The 21,063-nt window shown below is 37.7% G+C and overlaps 1 protein-coding gene across 1 annotated transcript in view; it reads right to left on the reverse strand.

The window, feature by feature from the left end:
- Positions 1-3,054: 3,054 nt before the first annotated feature.
- The window catches only part of LOC140137577 (uncharacterized), a 49,184-nt gene continuing 31,175 nt past the window's right edge, over positions 3,055-21,063 (reverse strand). Inside the window, exon 13 of the mRNA XM_072159299.1 lies at positions 3,055-8,068. The gene's annotated coding sequence lies outside the window, so the exon portion shown is untranslated. The remainder of the gene's footprint in view (positions 8,069-21,063) is intronic.

Consider the following 21,063-nt stretch of genomic DNA (forward strand, 5'->3'; position numbering starts at 1 on the left):
TCTACCGTTGGAGCAAATTACAGAGTGGAGAACTATTTAAAGGTACAAAACATAAACCATGTGAGCGAATGGACGATTTCTGGCCTTGATATTTTGCCCTGGTATTTTGCATGTGGTCGTCCATGTGCATGAAGATAAATAATAATAATGTTTGTATGCAAAGCTGATCTTTCTTGTTTGCAAAGTTATATAATCGGTCGGTACACATTCTGGTCTTTGTAGGGATGCATCATTTGACTTGCGGGGGGGGGCGGAAGTTTGGGTTTAGATTTCAAATTTAATGTAGTTCTTTGTTCACAGCGTGAGTGAGTCAAGTTTTGTTTGTTTGTTTTTGTTGTTTTGTTTGTTTGGTTGTTTGTTTGTGTTTTTTTTGGGGGGGGGATGACTGGGCAAAGTTTTTGCGCATATATGCGTATAGGCCTAGGCCCGCCTGGCCGCTAGTGAGTGTTTTTTTTTTTTTTTTTTGAAAAACTTCCAGTTGAGTTCCTCCCTGGATATCTAATGGTGCATCCCTTAGTCTGAAATTCTGTGGCCTGCTGGGATCCGGGATTCAGAATGACCGCAAATGCTGCTTAGCATATATTTGCATACAATAAATAGGCCTACTAGTAAATAAGTGAGTGGAATATTTCACCTTTAAGGGCCGCACCATTATTAGATTTCCAGGGGTGACATGAAAGTTTTTTTTGAAAAAAACCCAAAAAACTTCGCCCACTAGTGAGACGAAAAGAAAAACTTCGCCCACTAGTGAGACGAAAAAAAAAAAAAAAAAAATTGCCTCCCTTACCCAGCACCAGCATCATTATGATTACCAACCCGGGCACCAACCCCATCGTGAGTGCTCATCATCTCACTTCACAACTACCATTTGGCACCAACCCCCTCCAAAGTGAAAACATTTGGGGAAAAAAATGAAAATGTTTGCAAAATTTTAATCTTTTGGTGATATTTTAGGGTAATTTTAGCCTCCAGAAAAAAAAAATTGTTGCCACGCGACCGACCCTACTTGAAAAGTCCATCCGCCAGTAACACAGGGTTTTTTTTCGTCGCCTTTAGTGCAAACCCTACTCCACCATCTCCTCACACCTGGCACCAGCATAATTATGAGCGCAGCACCATAAAGCATCAAACATCATCACTTACCCAGCACCAGCATCATTATGATTACCAACCCGGGCACCAAACCCCATCGTGAGTGCTCATCATCTCACTTCACAACTACCATTTGGTACCAACCCCCTCCAACATCATTGTGAGCGCCCAGACCCACCCCTCCATCCTCACCTCATCATCAATATGAGCACCCAGACCCACCCCTCCACCATCCCTGATACTTTACCCACGTCCTCACCTCACCAAGTTATGAGCACCCAGACCCCACCCACCCCCTCCATCATCCCTGATACTTTGACATCACCTTGGTCATCATCATTATGAGCAACCAGACCCATCCCTCCATAATTCCTGATACTTTACCTCACCTCACCTTCATTATAAGCACCCAGACCCACCCATCATCCCTGATACTTTGACCTCACCTCACCATCACAATGAGCACCCAGACCCTACCCTCCATCATCCCTGATACTTTGACCTCACCTCACCATCATTATGAGCACCCAGACCCACCCCTCCATCTTCCCATATACTTTGACCTCACCTCACCTCACCATCATTTTGAGCACCCAGACCCACCCCTCCATCATCCCTGATACTTTGACCTCACCTCACCATCACAATGAGCACCCAGACCCTACCCTCCATCATCCCTGATACTTTGACCTCACCTCACCATCATTATGAGCACCCAGACCCACCCCTCCATCTTCCCATATACTTTGACCTCACCTCACCATCATTTTGAGCACCCAGACCCACCCCTCCATCATCCCTGATACTTTGACCTCACCTCACCATCATTATGAGCACCCAGACCCACCCCTCCATCTTCCCATATACTTTGACCTCACCTCACCTCACCATCATTATGAGCACCCAGACCCACTCCTCCATTATCCCTGATACTTTGACCTCACCTCACCATCATTATGAGCACCCAGACCCACCCCTCCATCTTCCCATATACTTTGACCTCACCTCACCATCATTTTGAGCACCCAGACCCACCCCTCCATCATCCCTGATACTTTGACCTCACCTCACCATCATTATGAGCACCCAGACCCACCCCTCCATCTTCCCATATACTTTGACCTCACCTCACCTCACCATCATTTTGAGCACCCAGACCCACCCCTCCATCATCCCTGATACTTTGACCTCACCTCACCATCATTATGAGCACCCAAACCCTACCCCTCCATCATCCCTGATACTTTGTCATCACCTCACCATCATTATGAGCACCCAGACCCACCCCTCCATCATCTCTGATACTTTGACATCACCATCATTATGAGCACCAAGACCCACCCCTCCATCTCTGATACTTTGACTTCACCATCATGAGTACCCACACCCACCCCTCCATCATCCTGGATACTTTGACCTCACCTCACCATCATGAGCACCAAGACCCATCCCTCCATTATCCCTGATACTTTGACATCACTATCATTATGTGCACCAAGACCCACCCCTCCATCATCTCTGATACTTTGACATCACTATCATTATGAGCACCAAGACCCACCCCTCCATCTCTGATACTTTGACCTCACTATCATGAGTACCCACACCCACCCCTCCATCATCTCTGATACTTTGACCTCACCTCACCATCATGAGCACCAAGACCCATCCCTCCATTATCCCTGATACTTTGTCCTCACCTCACCATCATTATGAGCACCCAGACCCACCCCTCCATCATCTCTGATACTTTGACATCACCATCATTATGGGCACCCAGACCCACCCCTCCATCATCCTGGATACTTTGACATCACCTCACCATCATTATGAGCACAGACACTCCCCCTCCATACACCCCCCCCCCCATATCCGATACTTTGACATCACATTGTCCACAACACAAAATATACCTTGCCGTAATTCTGAGTCTTGGTCATGAATCACACGTACACATCCTCATTTACATATGTACCAGGTTCCAGGTATCATCATCTTTATTTAGTAACCTAGCTACCATCTTCTTGTGTACAAATCATACAAGTGTTTATCATCTCAAATTTGTTCATGATACACATTTCTATTTTTAACATGACAGTACAAAAAACAAAAATATAGGACTGTTTTATTTTTCGAGTACACATTTTGTGAAATAACTGTGTACAATATTTATAAAACAAATTAACTTATTTACATATTTTATGTACAAAACTTTTGAGTGCAAAACTATACAAACCTTGATTGATTAACCTGTCACTATACATGGTCAGTAATAGAATGCAATAAAATCTCTGGCTCTTATACCTTGATGTTAGAAAATACATATATACAATTAATATAAAATAATGCACAAACATAATGAATGATTTTGTTATTTTCCCCTAGTCTTATAATCTGAAGTGAAATACATACATGTCACATTGCTGCAGTTGCTAAATCATACACACAGCGTTTGAAATAAGAACTATTGCAGTGCAATTTGCACCCCAAAATTTGCCTGTTGCGATACAACTTTAAAAACGTGGTGCAAATTTAAATTGCGAAACCACATTGTACTGACTTTATTGGCTGATTGTCTAAGACTGTACTTGCTCAGTGTCAGATAAAATTGCACCACAACTTTCAAAATGAAGTGCAAAAGTGCACCCCAAGGTAAAAACCAATTAATTTGAAGACTGCATACACATAAATATGATTTTTAGGATTATGCTTTCATTACATCTGCAAAACCATTGAAACCAATTATAGAATCAATTTGCTACAAACCATGGGCAAAACCAGCTGATACAGTGGCATAGCCTTGACTTTTTCAGGGGGGGGGCAAATTGGCAAGGCAATTTGAAAGGGGGGAAAATTTCATGAAAGTGGTCAAAAATGGGCTAAAAGTACAAAAATGGACCCCCTACTCAATGCACATCCACTGCAAGTGATCAGCATCAAATCCATTAACATCTGGCTGATAACAAATTAAATTAAACATAATTTTTGTTGTTAATTTCATACAAAAAACATAATATGTACATATAAAATAATGTGCAGCATTAATGTATTATTGTGTATTTAACACAACTTTTTCATAAATTGGTACATTTTTCTGAGTAGCAGCAATTTGGTTAAAGAGGAATTGTTTTGAATTTTTACAAATAAACATCAAAATACATAATTAATACCAATAAAATAACACATATGGTTTACATAATTTGTTAAAATGTCAAAGGTAAGGGTACAGTATACATGTACTATAATAGGTTCCAAATTACATTGGAGCATATTCCTGGACCTTGGCCATTGTCTAAAATAGTAACGGAATTTAATATTATGGATCTCTTCTTGACAGGGGCGTAGCTAGAGTCTCGGTCAACCTTCATTTAACTTGCAAAATCAGTGTTTTACCAACGTTTATGATGATTATACAATAATGTAACCTTTCTCTCTCTCCAAGATCTATGCTGAGAGAAATACATCCAAACTATGTTTGTAAACAAAAATATAAACATTTAGTAACATGTAAAAGAAATAAAATAGTGAATATTCTCAGTCATCCAGTCGTTAAAATCACAAAGTTTTGAATTAAATCAAATACTGGAACTTACATTTTTTTGCAACTTGTTACGTTGCGTCTGAAACCATCAGACTTCATCAGGTAAAAGAAATACTCATTATGGACCTAAATATCAATAATTACATGCTAGCTACGCTAGGTACAGTGATAGTAATTGATAAATGATATGATACATTTATGATGGTAAATCAGAATGCTTAGAATCATACTTGGCTATGTTCAACATTGAAAAGAGAAGACCTATACATTTCTGGTTTTAAGCCCACTCATGATGTCCAAAATAAACATGGAAACCTTGTATTAACTTGTTTGTTCAATTCATACACAAACCTTTGTCCTGACATCATCTTTGTGCATTGCATGGCACCACAATTCTGAAGTACACATAATTATTTTACAGTAATCTAATATACCATAATAATAATAATAATAATAATAATAATGTATTTAAGGCATATTAAAACACCATCGCAAAGCGACCTACATATTTATAGACCATTACACAGGATCATCCATATTATACCTGGGGGTATTGTCCCTCCCAAGTTTTTAAAACTGAAATATCATTAGAACATGGGGTGGGATCATATTGTGATCTCAGACAGAACACAGGATATATAGGTTTTACATATTTGCTTAAAATAAATCACCTTTAATTAATAAATCATCGAAACCATCTTCTTTCATTGCAACCACACTTGCTGTAGTCAACATTTGTGGTACAAAATCAGTCTGATGTGGTACATATTTAATTTTCAGTTTCTTATAGTATTGTAAACAGCATTTGCAAGGCTACATTTTGCAGAAAACCTTATTGAATTTGGATAACCAGTTCAAAGATGTGAGCAGTTCAAGAGTTTCCAAAACAATTTGCCAGCCAGCAAAGTATTACGTTAATCCGATTATCACTAGGTCAATTGGATCACGCTTTTGAGTTCTGCACCACGATCGAAATGATCACAACATAATGTTTACGGCATTTTACTACCAATTCCAAAAGGTACGTGATCCAGTTACCAAGGAGTTATGTAACCACTTCACTGGCGAATAGGAAACATAAGTAAATACTTCCTTTGTTTGGCGGTATCTCAAAACAATATTTCCGACTTCTGACGGATTTTGCTTGATCACATCACATTTAGAGATGGGATTAAATATTAAAGCTTACCTTTGGCAATTAATGGAATTTTAAAAAATGGGGGTGGGGTGGGATTCAACACACTATATGTGTAATTATTACAATGCCCATATCCCATGATATAAGTATCACATGGCAGCTGACATGCAATTTCAATGCCTGTAAATTGCAATTTCTTGATTCTACATGGCATTTTTAAAGGTCCAATTCTTGAAAATAACAATATTAAAGGGGCATTTTGTGATCAATACCACAGCCTCATCCCCCTACTTTTATAAAAAAAAGTTTGAGATTTTTATACCATCAGAAACTTATGGCTACATAATGTTTGTATTATGTTCGTGTTATTAAACAGAACAAAATTACAACACAGTGGCCTATGGCGGGGCCTATGGAGCTTATGTAATACACATGATCATACATAACTCGCAAACACAAAATCAGAATCAACCAACATTTTGGGAATAAGTTTTTGTGAATATCTATTGAAACACATCATAAAAAGAAGATGCCAGAATCACAAAATACTCCTTTAATAATAATAATAACAATATTAACAATAACAGCTACTGACAATGACAATAAATACCTTGTGCGTGGAACTCTCCTTGATTTAACTTGCAGTACTTTGGTCTTCATTTGGCAATTATTCATGTTGTAAATAGTTTCTTTTCATATAATACATTATACAACATTACCGTTTCCTTGCTATAAAACATGATTTGCTCGTTTTCCCAATTTGACAAACTATTTGTGCAGCATTACATTGACAAAAGTTGATATTTAAAAATGATATCAGAGCGGAACTCTAGAATAATGTTCCCCACCCCACACCACGATCCTAACTCTATACTCTTAAAAAAAAAGGTTCTTGGCCATTCTGTATGTAGAACTCTCCCGAGAAAAGGATTCTTGAAAATTGAAAGAACTCCAAAATGGTTCTTTCTTGCCTTTCCAGAACCCTTTTCAAGTCTAAAATGGTTCTTTCTTACATTTCCCAGAACCTTTAGGGTCTATGTACAAGACAGCTCAAGAACCATTGTAGGTTCTACTTAGAATTGGTTTTTTTCTAAGGTTGTAAGGGAGCAACCCAAAAGATTGATGAAGCCTCCCCAGTCCCCATCTGTATTAACAAATCTAAAAGTGAGTTAACCTAATGTTGGATGTTTTTTTAAGAGCATAGGAGAAACATAATCAACATATTTAACCCCTTCCTCCGGAAATGTTAAGGCAGGCTGTCAGGTGTTCTATTAAATTGCACTCTGTAAGAAGTTTAGGACTTGAGGTGTGCTATAAATCACACTCACATAGGTGTGCGATGGTGTGTGATCGCACTCCCGCACCTTATAACTCAATCACTGTACAATATCGATCTTTTGTTTTGTTCCTTAACCGTAGCGCTAACGCTTAACATAACAATATCTTAATCCTAAATCTCTTAGGGTGGTGACAACTGTTATTCTGAAGTCTTGCTTGACATACAATTTATTTCAGGGTGGACCCCAACCATAGGTTAAGTACCAATGTGAAAGCTCTTCCTACCACTGAGCGTAGTCCAAACTGATTCAAACCCATTACAAATAACCATACAGGAATGTGACACAAATATATGTTACAAATATATATAACAATGTCTGGTATAACAATATATGGCCCCTTTCTGTTTATTTTGATATAGAAGTGGGTCCTTTAAAAAAAATTTTCAACAACAACAAAAGACCCCCCCCCAAAAAAAATAAAATAAAAACAAACCCTCTTTTACCATAATTTGGATATTCTTTTTGAAATTTTGTAAAAATTCACCAAATTGTTTTAAATGTGTATAAATTCATATGGGTCAACTTTAAATTCTCGGAGGCATATACATGCCCAAAACCCCACATGAGTATCTCCCCCATCCTGATTCAAACACACCTACTTCCAAGTGATAAAGACAGTATCAGCTACAATAGGCTTATATGCAGATACTACCTTCTTACTTGCTGGTCAAGCGGAAGTGTTGTCATAACAGCTGCAAGTGTACATGGGCATTCATTCTGTACACATTAATGTAAGAATATGCATACACACGAGCCAAACTTGTTTCAATGCGACCCCACCCATGTTAAAACCACACCAAACATTGCAACACCCTCTTACCACAGCCATTATTACACACACTTTATCCTGTGATAAATAAAATGTTTCTCTACTATAGCTCTGTCACACACACATTATTGACTTGACAAAATCCCATGATGCTTCACTCAATACTCCCACAATGCAGCACATCTGATCTGTGAACAATAAAAACAGAAAAGGTAGAAATGTTCATTTAGTACAAATTGTCAATCTTGCATTTATTATTTATAAAAACAGACGGAAGATTAGGTTCTCCTTTTCTAATCTAAGTGAATAAAAAATTTCATAATTGGCCACAGTTCCATGATGCGCAGGCAAGTATCACAACTGTGTGCCCGAGTCTGATGTAGATGCGCAACATGACCATGCATGGCACATTGGAAAAACGAATGTATGAGTAAAATATCAGCCGGATGAATATGGTCGCATACAAGCATACATGACATATGTACTCAACATAATCAAGCACAAAGCCAGGTAGGTCTAAACGGGGGTCTGAAGGGGGAAAAAGTATGAAAAAGTGTCCTGGTCAAAACATATTTGGCCCCAAATTGGCTATTTACGATAAAATGTTGTCCTTTTTGATCCAGAATTTGCCTGAAAAATAGATTAATCTAATTGAGTTGTGAGAGTTTCTTTTGTGCCTTCACTTCATCTCTAAAATACCCACTTTCATTTGTACATTTGGGTACCTGTAAGGTAATTGTGTTAATCACAAGAATCTGTTAGCCATTCCATTTATTGTTTTAACTTTAAACTACACAGTAGATCCACGCAAAATTGGAAGATCTGTCATTTATACCGGAACATAGTACATTTCAGACCCGACAGCTGCATCGACAATTTCAGACAGTGATGGGCCGCATAATGTTATTGTATTATAATGGGGAAAAATAGAGGCTAGCAAAATTTACCGCCTGACTGCTGAAAATTTATAACAACTGCGTCCAAAATGTATCAATTTTATAATTTGACATAAAATTCACTGGTGCAAGTGCAACTTGAAAAAAAATCTAGGAATTATAGGATATAGGAAAACATAGGAAGAAATAAAAATATCAGAAAAATGGATATTTTAGGGCTGCTTGAAGCCCTAAATCTTGCCCAGCAACCCTAGACAACCTGCAATTCAGTGATAATTGTTCTTTCTTAATTTGCAGAACTTGTAAGACTTTCAAAGCCACATCTTGGCAACTTTACAAAATATACACCACAGATATGATATCAAATACCAACCGGTCATAATGATAGTACAATTACAAACAACTTTAATAATCAAGGTCAGTGTCCTCACCATGAGATATACAATTAAATAGTGAAATATAATTTTCTATTAATTAAAAGAAAAATTTCAGGCAATTCAACTAATAAAACATTCAAAGATTTAAAGGGACACTTGATATTTTTATACCAATTACCATCATAAACCTGGGACTATACTGTGCATAACCTTTCTTGCAGATTCATTCGTTAATAACAAAAACATTGGCCAATTTGCATTTTCTGTCTGTCGTCAGGCAGAAATGAAAGTTGCCTATGGGGCACTGTAATCCTTACAGCACTCTAGCTTTGATGTCCACATGAAAGTTATTGCACTTGAGGCTAGATTGGGTGTTTCCATAACCTGACCACCTTTTCTGACTACCTTTTCTGACTACCTTTTCTGACCAGCTTTTACAGTGAGCCCTGTGATATTTGATTGGCCTTATCCCAATGCCATAGTCCAATAACATTAACTAAACAATCATAGTGCAAAATTTGACCTCAAGTTGCAGAGTATGAGGTTTTTGTACCCCAATTTTCAAAGGTCATTCAATGAATGTACAAATGTATTGGAGTTAAAGAACTGTGCACTAATAGATGATAATGTTTTGGATCCTAGTGTTTTACACCATAATCATAGACAGTCATGCTGGGTGGTAATTAGCAAGCTTTTCTCTGGGACTTGTTAATAGATAAACAACATTTTTAAGGGTACATGGTTGTTATTTCTTTCTCACTTTAGATTATTTATTTGTACCTTTTGCTTGTCGAGTATCCTTTGATTTTGTTTTGTTTAATACAGTTTTGTTTGTATATTTAATGTCTTGGATGCACCATCGGATCGAGTGCCATGATGTAAAAGCAATTTCCAAATAAAAACTTGAAACTTAAAAACTACAACACTTTCATGGTAAATGAAATTATTTAAAACAAATAAAATAAAATTTTGCACACACATCCAATTTTCCTGACTTCATTCGAACGAGTGCTCCCTAGTGTTACCCTCAGCACTTCCCTGTTCAGACTTTGTCTGTCTGATGGACAATTAAGGGTATACGATGTATTGTTGGTCGAAGCAGCAGAAAACAAAGTAGTTCACAGCACCTTGCAAATGGTAGTGAGCTTTAGCAAAAATTGCATTGCTCAATAAGCCCAATCGGCATTGGAAGTTTGCAATGCATTTTGCAGTTTTGGGACACTTTGTCCTTTGACCTATCGGGAAAATTCAGAAAAATTGGGGTTTTGAGCGTACAAAATATAACTTAAAACGTGTTACTAGAATAAAAACAAACCCAAAAATTTGATTATTGTATAAATTAATTATTTTATTATTTATAATGATAACATTATTACAATAATAAATTAATGATTACAGCAATTTTCCAGATATGTCAGAGGTCAAAGTGTCCCCGGAAAGTGTCCCAAAAACCTGAAAGTTATGGCGATTGGGCTTATTCATAGCGTAGCGTGTAGAATAATTCAAATATCACAGATACACTTTTGTAAAACGTTCTTGAGTTATGTTGTAGAGATCTAGGGCTGAAACAACAACACACAAAGTTTTCCAAAGTATATGATTTGTATAATGAACTTCTGCAAAACACCAAAGTGTTATTTTTCAATAATATATTGATTCAGATAAATGAAAATCTGCTTCGACCAACAATACCTCGTATACCCTTAAACCCATATTCACATTCATGCTGTAATATATCAGGGCATGTTTGACCATAGGCCTGAATGTGACCTTGTGAAGTGGTAATTGTGTTTACTCATAGCTCTATTGACCCAGCACCTGAAATGATAACTGTCTCCTCTCTAAACTGAGAAGTTAACTGCCCTGTGAAAAACCATGGAAGTATGGAAAAACAAAACAAATTTCACTTGATAATTTCAATTTTATGTCACTTAACATCCAGAATGGTACAACATTATTGTGTAAAGTGTAAAGATAATAACAATGAAGCAAACATCAAAATAATGTCAAATAAGATTGTCAGAAAAGATTTATAGAAAAGGTGGTCAGAAAAGGTAGTCAGAAAAGGTGGTCAGGTTATGGAAATTCCCGGCTAGATTCCCTAAGCTATCGTTTTTCGGTATATCAGCATGGACATTTTTGGCAATGCATGTTAATTTTAAATTGATATTTATGTTTTGAAGAGTCATCATTTAGGGATTCAATAATGTTTCACCGTTGTTCATCACCGATTAACAACGATGCATCCGCGTCGTATGCATGGTTTACTTCGCGAGCTAAAGCTGCCCGAGCGAAGTAAACCACACAGACGCGCCGGACGCGAGTTGTTAATCGGTGATGAATAACGGCGAAACATGATTGAATCCCTTTCAACAACGAAAACAAGCTAAAGATCGTCTAATTCACATGATTCTTTCATTCGGAATGTCCATTTGTCACTGCCACTCAACCTTACAAGAAGATCGGTGATTTCTCTGTTGATATCAGCAATAAAACTAAAGAATAAAGTGGTAATGTTTAGCTGCTACTTTTATAACATGTTAAGAAAGTGTTTACGCATAAGTTCCATGCATGACGAGTTTTACACGCTCACACGTAACGCTTACGCGTAACCTTGCGTTCGCGTATACGCTACTGGAAAAGTATGGATTCATCACGGATTAACAACGCTTGGCTCCTGTACAAAGGTATAGGAAGAGTTGTTGAAGTTAAAATAAACCCACTTCTTGGTTGTTTTTGTTGCCTCACCAATACTCAAAACTAGAATGAATCTGAACAAGAATCAGCTTGTATAAGCTTTGTCTTACTTGTGATCGAGGTGGGGACAAGTAGTGGAGCCGCGAGAGGAGCGCCAAAGGTGTGACAGACTGACAGAGTGGCAAACTCTGGTTTCTGTGAGTGTGTGGTACCCAGTAGTTTCTCTTCCTACGGTGACCTTGAGCTACCTTGGTCTGGGGCGGACATTTTAAAAATGAATTTAGAAGAGCAGCAATGACATCACTTGCATTACATTCCAGATGTTAAATCTACATCATATGCAAAATTTGAGGAAATTCGCACGAGTCCATTTTATTTTAGGGCCATTTGTCTATACTGGTCTTTACATGTAGCCCTATGGAGAGAGTGCCCGTTGAGGGCGCTTATAACCCCATTTTAGGAACAAAATGTGATTTAAAAAAAACGGACTCATGAATTTTCTTAAATTTTCAGAGTATGTAGTATGAACATGTAGAAATATAATCGAGTAGTTGCCCTACCTGCTCTTCTTCGAAAAAATAAAAAGTCCTATACCTCAATGATAATGAAACCTAGGTGTGATATGTACATGGTCTGTAGCACAGACTCTGTTAGCTTGTAACTGTTAAATAAACAGACACCATGTCCTCATTTTCTTTCGCAGGTCACAAGTTAAGATAAGTTTTAAGCTTTCTTTCTTACATTTATCCTTGAACCGATTTTTTTGAAATCTGATTGGTGGGTTTATCTAGGGTATATTGGAGGTGTGTCGGAGGTGTGTGTATGGCCTTGTCCCATGAAATTATCAAAATTACTAGACAAAATTTCCAGTATGTTATCGTCTGAATCGCTGCATAATCAACACAACATTTCTCAATCTTTACACAGCGAACAGGCTGGTTCGAGTTATTGATACATGCAGTTATATTGTCAAATATTTGTTTATGATGACACTATTTATATGTAATTACAATAATTGAATACCTGAGTGGAAGAAGGGCCCAACTCCATCAAAACTGTTTTTGAGATATTAAGAAAAAACTTAATATTTGGAAAAGTTTTATAGACAGAATATTTTCGTCTTCAGGGGACCTTTAATACATGAACATACAATATCACATACATTCAAAATTATATATGATGTTTCAATGGCAACGGTACAGGTCTTAATACGAGCTGGAGTTGGGCCCTTCTTCCACTAATATACTGCAAGCGCCAGTTCCGTGTTATAAATAGCTCCGGAAATTAGGTAATCACCATTATGCATAAGTAGAACTCATGTAATATGTTAGCAAGAAAGTTTATTGTAGTAAAAAAAAAAGATTTCATGGATGAACACAATTCCTCTTTAACCCTATATTTGTGGAAGAAGGGCCCAACTCCATGGAGTTGGGCCTTTCTTCCATGAAAACCATGATTAAAGTGTACGTGGAAGACTATTTAGAGTGTAGATTTTGGCTCATCTTTCACACACAAGGAAGAACAGTCTGCTGGCAATAAAATACTGGGTCTAACTCATTTTTGTAAAAAATTGGAGTTGGGCCCTTCTTCCACTCAGGTATTCAATTGCAAAATATCATATGATTTTTCCTATATTAGTGATTGCATCATCTTGTGTATCAATAAATCAGCAGCTTTATTTAATACAGGCATATTTATTTTGCCGATAACATTATACCAGTTATCTTTATTATTTACATTGGCACTTTAATTAAGACGGCTGTCCAGCAAGAGATTTGTTTTAACCAGTTATCGCAGAAATTAATATTTAAATACATATTATTCACCTTCATACAGGAATATACCTGCCAAATTAAGTTGCTGGGATGACGATATTGGCGTATTGACACATATTGATCCTCACAACGGTTCTTGTAAATATATTTGCATATATTCAATAAATACAAAAGTGGTGCCCATGCTTGTTAATCATGCCAACTTTAAAATGCACCATAAATGGCTTTTGAACTGATGTTAGCAAATTTGTTATAACCTCAATGTCAAACGGATACAGTGGCGGTGCCACAGGGGGCCATGGGGAGCAAATTCCCCCCAGTCAAAACTCTTTCCCCCTGTTGCCCCAATTTCCACTTTTTGCAGCAATTTTGCAAACAATTTATTGATTTTGCCCCCCTAAATTTCTGGTGCCGCCACTGAACAGATATGATTTCCAATCAGATCGAAAATTACCATATTTACTCGCGATGTTCAGGCTGGGGGACATGCTCCCACCTTATGACATTGCCTTGCAGTTGTCCTTGTGCATAATATATCATAATGTCATTCTACAGGAAGGGACCATGGGGAAACCACTATATTAATAACCAGCAATCACCAACAGCACACTAAAAACAACCCAGTTACCCTGGTAACTTCTGCTGCTAGGTACCTGGATATTCCTGGTAAATGTTAATGACCTTCACATCCCTGGTACTTGTAAATTAACAAGCCATTAAGGGTCAATCAGTCATACATTACGGCCATCTATAAATTGATATCCATTTTGTACTATTTACACATAGCCCTCTAGGAGTGCAAGATTCTTTTTAATAATAATTATTTGAATTATCAACTTTCTGATATGTACGATATGAAAGTCAAAAAGCCGACCAACAATTCATGCCAGTATTTTTGCAGCATTTCCATCAAATCAGAAACAGACCAAAATTAAGTCATTTCCATTTTCAAACGATTGTGACGCATCCAGGCCTGTATCTTAACTTTCTGAAACTAGCCAGTAATTTAAAAAAAATGAAAATAATTGCCTGGTATTTGGATTCTTACAGGTGGGTGTACTTCATGGGGGATGTGCAATAATTATGAGTCCCAGCCCCCACAGGAGAGTGAAATGGGGGGATGGGGGGGGGGATATTTTTGACAAGCTGAAAGGGGAGGGGCAAGCAATTTTTGGCAGGTCAAAAAAAGGAGGAAGCTACATGTATGTTCTGCACACATTGTGAGGCACCTTATAAATAAAATGCTCTAAAAAGGCTAACAGTATGAAAAGGTTTAAATATGCATTACGGTATTTCATTTATATCATGCATTATATAATTAGACCACTGAAGGTTTGAAGTGGGTTCCCAAAAAGTTGGCATGTGCACACTGAGTAGGGGGGAGATGATTTTTGGCAGCCCCCCCAAAAAAAAAAAGGAGGGTATGGCAAATAATTTGGGCATGCCATTTGGAACTTTTACTCCCAAGCTCATAATTATTGCACAGCCCTTTTAAAGTTGATTTTTTATTTCTTCCGTGGTCGAGGTGGTGATCAGCGATCGTGTAAAAGTGGCCAATGGGTAAACCGTCTTGTTGCCAAGACTGTTGATCAGCCAATTCGTGTGATTGTTTATCGCCTGTGTGTTTACGCTTGTATACGCGATACGCACAGCTCCGATCACTGAAGAAATAAAAATTCACTTTAGGAATCAATATTTATGGTGGGTGATTACATTTTCCATGAAAAAGTTTTTGCGAGTCCCTATTCCTATCATTCAAGGAAATACTACATGTATCACCATGCAGCCTGCTAACAACATTGAGAAACAGGAACTTACATTGAGAAAAGAGTAAGCAACCATTTTTTACAGGACAATGGACAAAATCCTAGGCATTCACAGTGGCAATATGACATCAAGATGACACACATGATAAATAACCTTGGAAAGTTATGAAAAGGAGATGAGCCAGGCTTAGGCTGGAAAAGTGGAACCATAGTTGCATACACAGGGAAAAGGTTGTTTGTTGGATTCCCAGTAAAGAATCAAAAGCTGTATATTTCAATACAATCGCTTCTATATTACCTAATCAACACCGCTCTGAAGAAGGAGGCCCATAAGAGGATTTCCATTTTTTATATAATTTAACCAAAGTGGCTAGCAGACCGTTCACAAACACTTGTTGGGGGGCCTGCCTGATCTTGAAAAAATTTCATCATAAAATTTTTTGGCCCCCCTTTGAGATCTCAAAATTTCAGGCCCCCCTTTTGACATGAAAATTATGGGTCAACCCAATAGAAAAGCATATAAACTCAATTTTCCTTTCCCGGGAAAATTTGTGGTCATTTTTTCAGCCCCCCCTTAGGAGGGTCAACAATGTTAAGGGGCCCCCTTTTGGATCAGGCCCCCCTAACAAGTGTTTGTGAACGGTCCCTAGAATACTTTGATTTAACGTTATGACCCAAGTTTCCAATGCGATCATAGACACTAGAAATGTGTGTGGGTGTGTTCTGCCACATTAAATATATATCAAAACTAAACAACATTAAAATGTTTTTTCTTTTAATACAAAAAGCTCTTGGCTTGAAAGAGTTTCTCAAATATTATCAGGATTAACATTTGTGAAATAACTGTGTGTCAAAAGGGTATGTACAAGGCTTTTTTAATCCCTGAAACACCAACATTTAAAGCAGGGGTCCTCAAATAGCGCCGTGACTTCCTGAGTGGCGTGGCGCCGTTTAGATTTTGAAATAGAAAAAAAAAAAAAAAATTAAAAAAAAAATCAAACCCTTTGATCAAACTTCATCCATCAGGAATATCTTCAATATTCTACATTTCAACATTAAACAATGCGATTCCCATGTTATCCTTGTAAAGACAGGCTAAAATAGTACAAAATGTTGCACCAAATGGCGTCATTTGCACCTCAAATTAAAAAAATCGATAGCTTAAGAGGGGGAGGGGGCTGCGATGGCTGCCTCGTATCCATTGAGTGGCCCCGGGGGGGCACTCCAACTTTGGAGGTGACGCGTATGTAGGGCTGTTAAGACCCCTTTTTCAGCATCGCTGTCACCCAAAGACCCCATATTTTTTACGAACACCTGCTCGCTCCGTGCTCTGTCACCCGAAGACCCCCTATTTTTCCATTTGATCTGTCACCCAAAGACCCTTACAACTTCAATTTGAACAGCAACTTTCATTTATCACTGATTTTGTTACTTATTTTGAAAAATTAAAGAAATTTGAAGCCATTTAGAACTAGAAATTCGATTTTCGAGGTTTTTGTGGCGCTGTTTTGGTTCTCACCCAAAGATTACATTTAAAAAAAGGGCATGTTCTCACCCAATGACCCCATATTTTTTACATTTTGCTCTCACCGAATGCCAAAATCGTGCTCTCACCCAATGACCCCATATTTTTTACATGTTGCTCTCACCGAATGCCCCTTAGTGCGAAAGCACCAGCCCTACACCTATATCCATTTCAAATTGAAGTGCCCCCGGGTGAGTGGCGCTTTGCAGTTTTTTTTATTTCATGTGGCACTTCAACAAATCTATTTGAGGAAGCCTGATTTAAAGCAACACAAGAATTTTTTACCCAAGATATTTACACACACATTTGCAAAGCCATACACCTTAGAACTAAGAATACATCACTTGATTCACTTCCCAGCTCTCTAAAGCAAATATATGATTTCCCTCAATTCTGTTATTCTTTGCCAACATTTATGCAATATTATTAAAAACAGCTGTCAAGTTTATTTTTAGTATCTTTGCAGGAAGGTAGTTCTGTCCATAAGGCAAAAAAAAAATGTTTGTTTGTCCATAGAGGCTTATGAAACAGTTGGGTCGGTAGGTCGGATTTCTTTTTTTTTTTTTTTTAGATATTGCACTTGAAACTGACAATTTGAAGACTGGTAAATAAGTCAAAACACACAGCACTTTACTGGTTTAACTCTTGAGATGGTTCTGCATGTTATACTGTTCATTTTCTTTACATTTTCTTTCTTTACATTTTCTTTCTTTAAATTTATACTAACCACTGTTTTACTAGCACATTCAACGCAAATTTAAAAAAAAAAAAAAAAAAGAAAGACATGGTCGGGATCAGGGTACACGGTCGGTCGGAGGTGGACAAACAATTTTTTTTTTGGCCTAAAGCCAAACTAATGAGGTAAAATGAAAGAAACCCCACACACTATCTTGGCCACTTACTGTGGAGCTCTATGGGGGATTTAATGTCCTAATTATGATATTATTTGTAATTGCGCTGTTGCCTAACAAACACAACACATTTGGCTGATTCAGTATTAGTCCAATTAAGCTGTAGGTATAAAATAGGAGGACATACATGACATGCAAACATTACAAATGTCCCAAAACATCTGCTTTGAAAAAATTAAACAAATGCATTTATAAATATCATAATTATTTGCTGCAATTTTTTTTAGTCAGTTCTTTAAGATTTAAAACAATACCAAAAGTATTCTGCAGAGGAAATAACACAATCTATTAATACCGAGACCAACTTTACTGAAAAATAGGAAAGAGGTTGTGAAATTACTATAATAGAGTAAGACTTCCCCATAAAATAGTATTTGCTTGTCCTTGCCCAACCGACCGACCCTAATCTTGAAAATCTAGAAAAAAGTTTGAACTGTACAAAAGAATATGACCTGGATTTAGGAAATTCCAGGAATAGTTGTTTTTCTTTTGAACTTTTCGCCATCCTCATGACGGAAAGTATTTTTAACAGTTTCTTCACACCTTTAAAAGTGTTTTAAAATAAGAATGAAGTGATGCAGTAGACAACTATTCCAAAGCACAGTTATTGCCCAGGCTTTTTTATTTTCAAGCTAATTGGGCTTGTAATTGTTATTTAAATTCCAACTGCCTGACCCTGTCTTCTACAAAGTGTGCAAGATCAAGCAAACATTTTTTTTCATTGCCCTAGAAAAAGTACTTATGACCTTGTTGCAACTCAGGGGTGTGAGTGACCACAGATAATAAAAGTCTGAAATTTGGAAAGCTCCTATACTTTTGTACAGAAGAAATGCAGAAAAAGAGATACAAATTTAAAGGGGCATTTCGTGATCCACAGCCTCATCCCCCCCTTTTCTCAAAAAGAGTTGAGATTTTTATACCCAGGGACTGCCATTTGAAAATGAGAAAAGAGCTGTAGAATGCTCTTCTGGTCTCTTCAAGAAGAGCTTTAGAAGAGCTGTTTGCACCTGTGGCCATTAAAGCATAAAGAATTTAACAAGTCATCTAGAGGAGCTATAAATCGCTCTTGCAAATGCAACTTAAGAAGAGCTGTAGAGGAGTGATTGCTTTAGCTCCTCTCAAACCAGTCCCAGAACAACGCCAAATATGGATTAAAAGACCTTTGACCTTGGATGTACAACAGCATGTTATGATCTAATGGGAAACTGTGCACATCAACAAACACCATTTCTATCAAAAAGGCAACAGCCGATATAATTTGAAACCACATAAATTACTAGAGTTGGTTCTTCTCTTGGATTTGGACCAAGCTTTAGAATATCGACTGTTGCGCTTTTGAAATAAAACAAACCAGAAATTTATCACCCATTGTAAAGATATGGCACATGTACCGAATACATGTACATACACTGGCTGACCTTGTGGATTTCCTGGCCCAGCCATGCTAACCACATAAGGAGATTATACGATTAACCTAGTGCAGCTATTGTCATAGCAGGGTATTATTATGTAATACTCCTGATCCATATTTGGCGTTCTCTTGGACTGCAAACGACAGTCCCTGTAATACCACTGGAAATCTCTGGCTAAATAATGTTTATGTACCAAATATTTCTTGCAGATTAATTCGTTTAGCAAAAATATCATCAACTTTGAATTTCGTTCTGGTATACCAGAACGAAATTACAACAGTGGCATAACTTGCAAATGCAAAATCGGAATCAACTGAAATTTTGGGAGTACGCTTTTTTCTTGGATATCTACTGAAAAATGTCATAAAAAGAGGATGCTAGGATCACGAAATCCTCCTTTAAGATAAAAAAAGGTCTGAATTCAGATTTCAATCTGAACTCCCACACACCTGTTACATTCAAGTCCCTATAAGTTCAAGTGTCAAATGAAAAGACAACAGCAATGTGAAGAAGTGAGATTGATTGCTGGTCTACATTGCAAAAGTACTCATGCCTGAAAAATGGTTTCTCTAAATTTCTGAAGTTAGACAGATCAATATGTGAGTACTGTTGGCCAGCCTATTTTCCCACCCAATTTACACACAGACATCATGCGCGTATTGGGGGGCTTTAGCGCCAGCCCCGGGTGAAAGCAGGGGCGGCAAGGGAAGAAGAAGGGCGGCAAAAAGAGGGCGGCGGAAGAGGAAGGGCGGCAAAAAGAATTAGTAAAGAAAAAAGGGGGGGAAAATGTGAAAAAAATTTACTATACATCAAAATGTGTTGCTTTTGGGGCGGTAACGCCTATAAATCCTTCTTTTTTTTTTTTTTTTTTTAACCTTTTCGGGCTGTTTAGGAAGGGGCGGCAAAATTAGCTTTTCTTCAGCCCCCCGGGGAAGGGGAGGCCACGGTACGCCACTGGACATTATGTTTTCATCTAAGTAAATGCACAAGTCTTTTTCTAACAGGGTTCCCAGAATATCACAAAAAAAAATCCTTAAAGCCACAGCTAGAAACAACAGATGTGGAAATGAGAGTATAAACTGACCAGTAGATACAGTTTCATGGCACATTAGATGGCTCAAGGGAAAGTTAACCCATACTTGCAACTGTAATACTATGAAATAAACCTACTCGTGTTATCGTCTGGCCATGGTATGGCCTGCTGTCTGATATTTCCCTGGGAATGAAATTTTCCAATTTGGGCCTTATGTTTCCCTGACAAATTTCCAAAATTCCATGAGAAATATTTTCAATTTACCAGCAGATGAAGGCTGAATTGAATGGTCGAAAAATAATTTCCCTCTTGGGCCACTCAAATTACCCGAGTTTTTCCGTCTGGAAAATGTATTTTCATTTTCCCTGACTTCCCTTGGTGACTGGGAACCATGTCTATTAAGCAATATAGTGAGGTATATGTGCATGTACAGGTAGTTGCATTGAATCCTTTTGTGCGACTACACAAGTTGAATTAGCCGTAAAGGTATTCATCTCATTGCTTGTTTTTGCCGGGATTCGACTGGTCTATCTCTTGCCCTCTGACACAAAGTGGACACTTACCATTGCACTCAATGGGAGAAATCACAAACATGTCATAATTGGTGAAACAATTCAAAAAGTTTGGTTTCGTATCAGGGGAATAAACTCACAATAATTACAAAAGGAAAGGCAAATTGGTGTTTTCTATGCAGAGAAAATTGGCTGGAACTGAAACACACTGTACAAACCAATAGGGATTTTGCGAGAGTGTCCCATTTGACAGACGTCAGAAATGGGTAAGTGCAATAG

Source organism: Amphiura filiformis, chromosome 17, assembly GCF_039555335.1.
Source record: "Amphiura filiformis chromosome 17, Afil_fr2py, whole genome shotgun sequence".
In the NCBI taxonomy this organism is placed as follows: Eukaryota; Metazoa; Echinodermata; class Ophiuroidea; order Amphilepidida; family Amphiuridae; genus Amphiura; species Amphiura filiformis.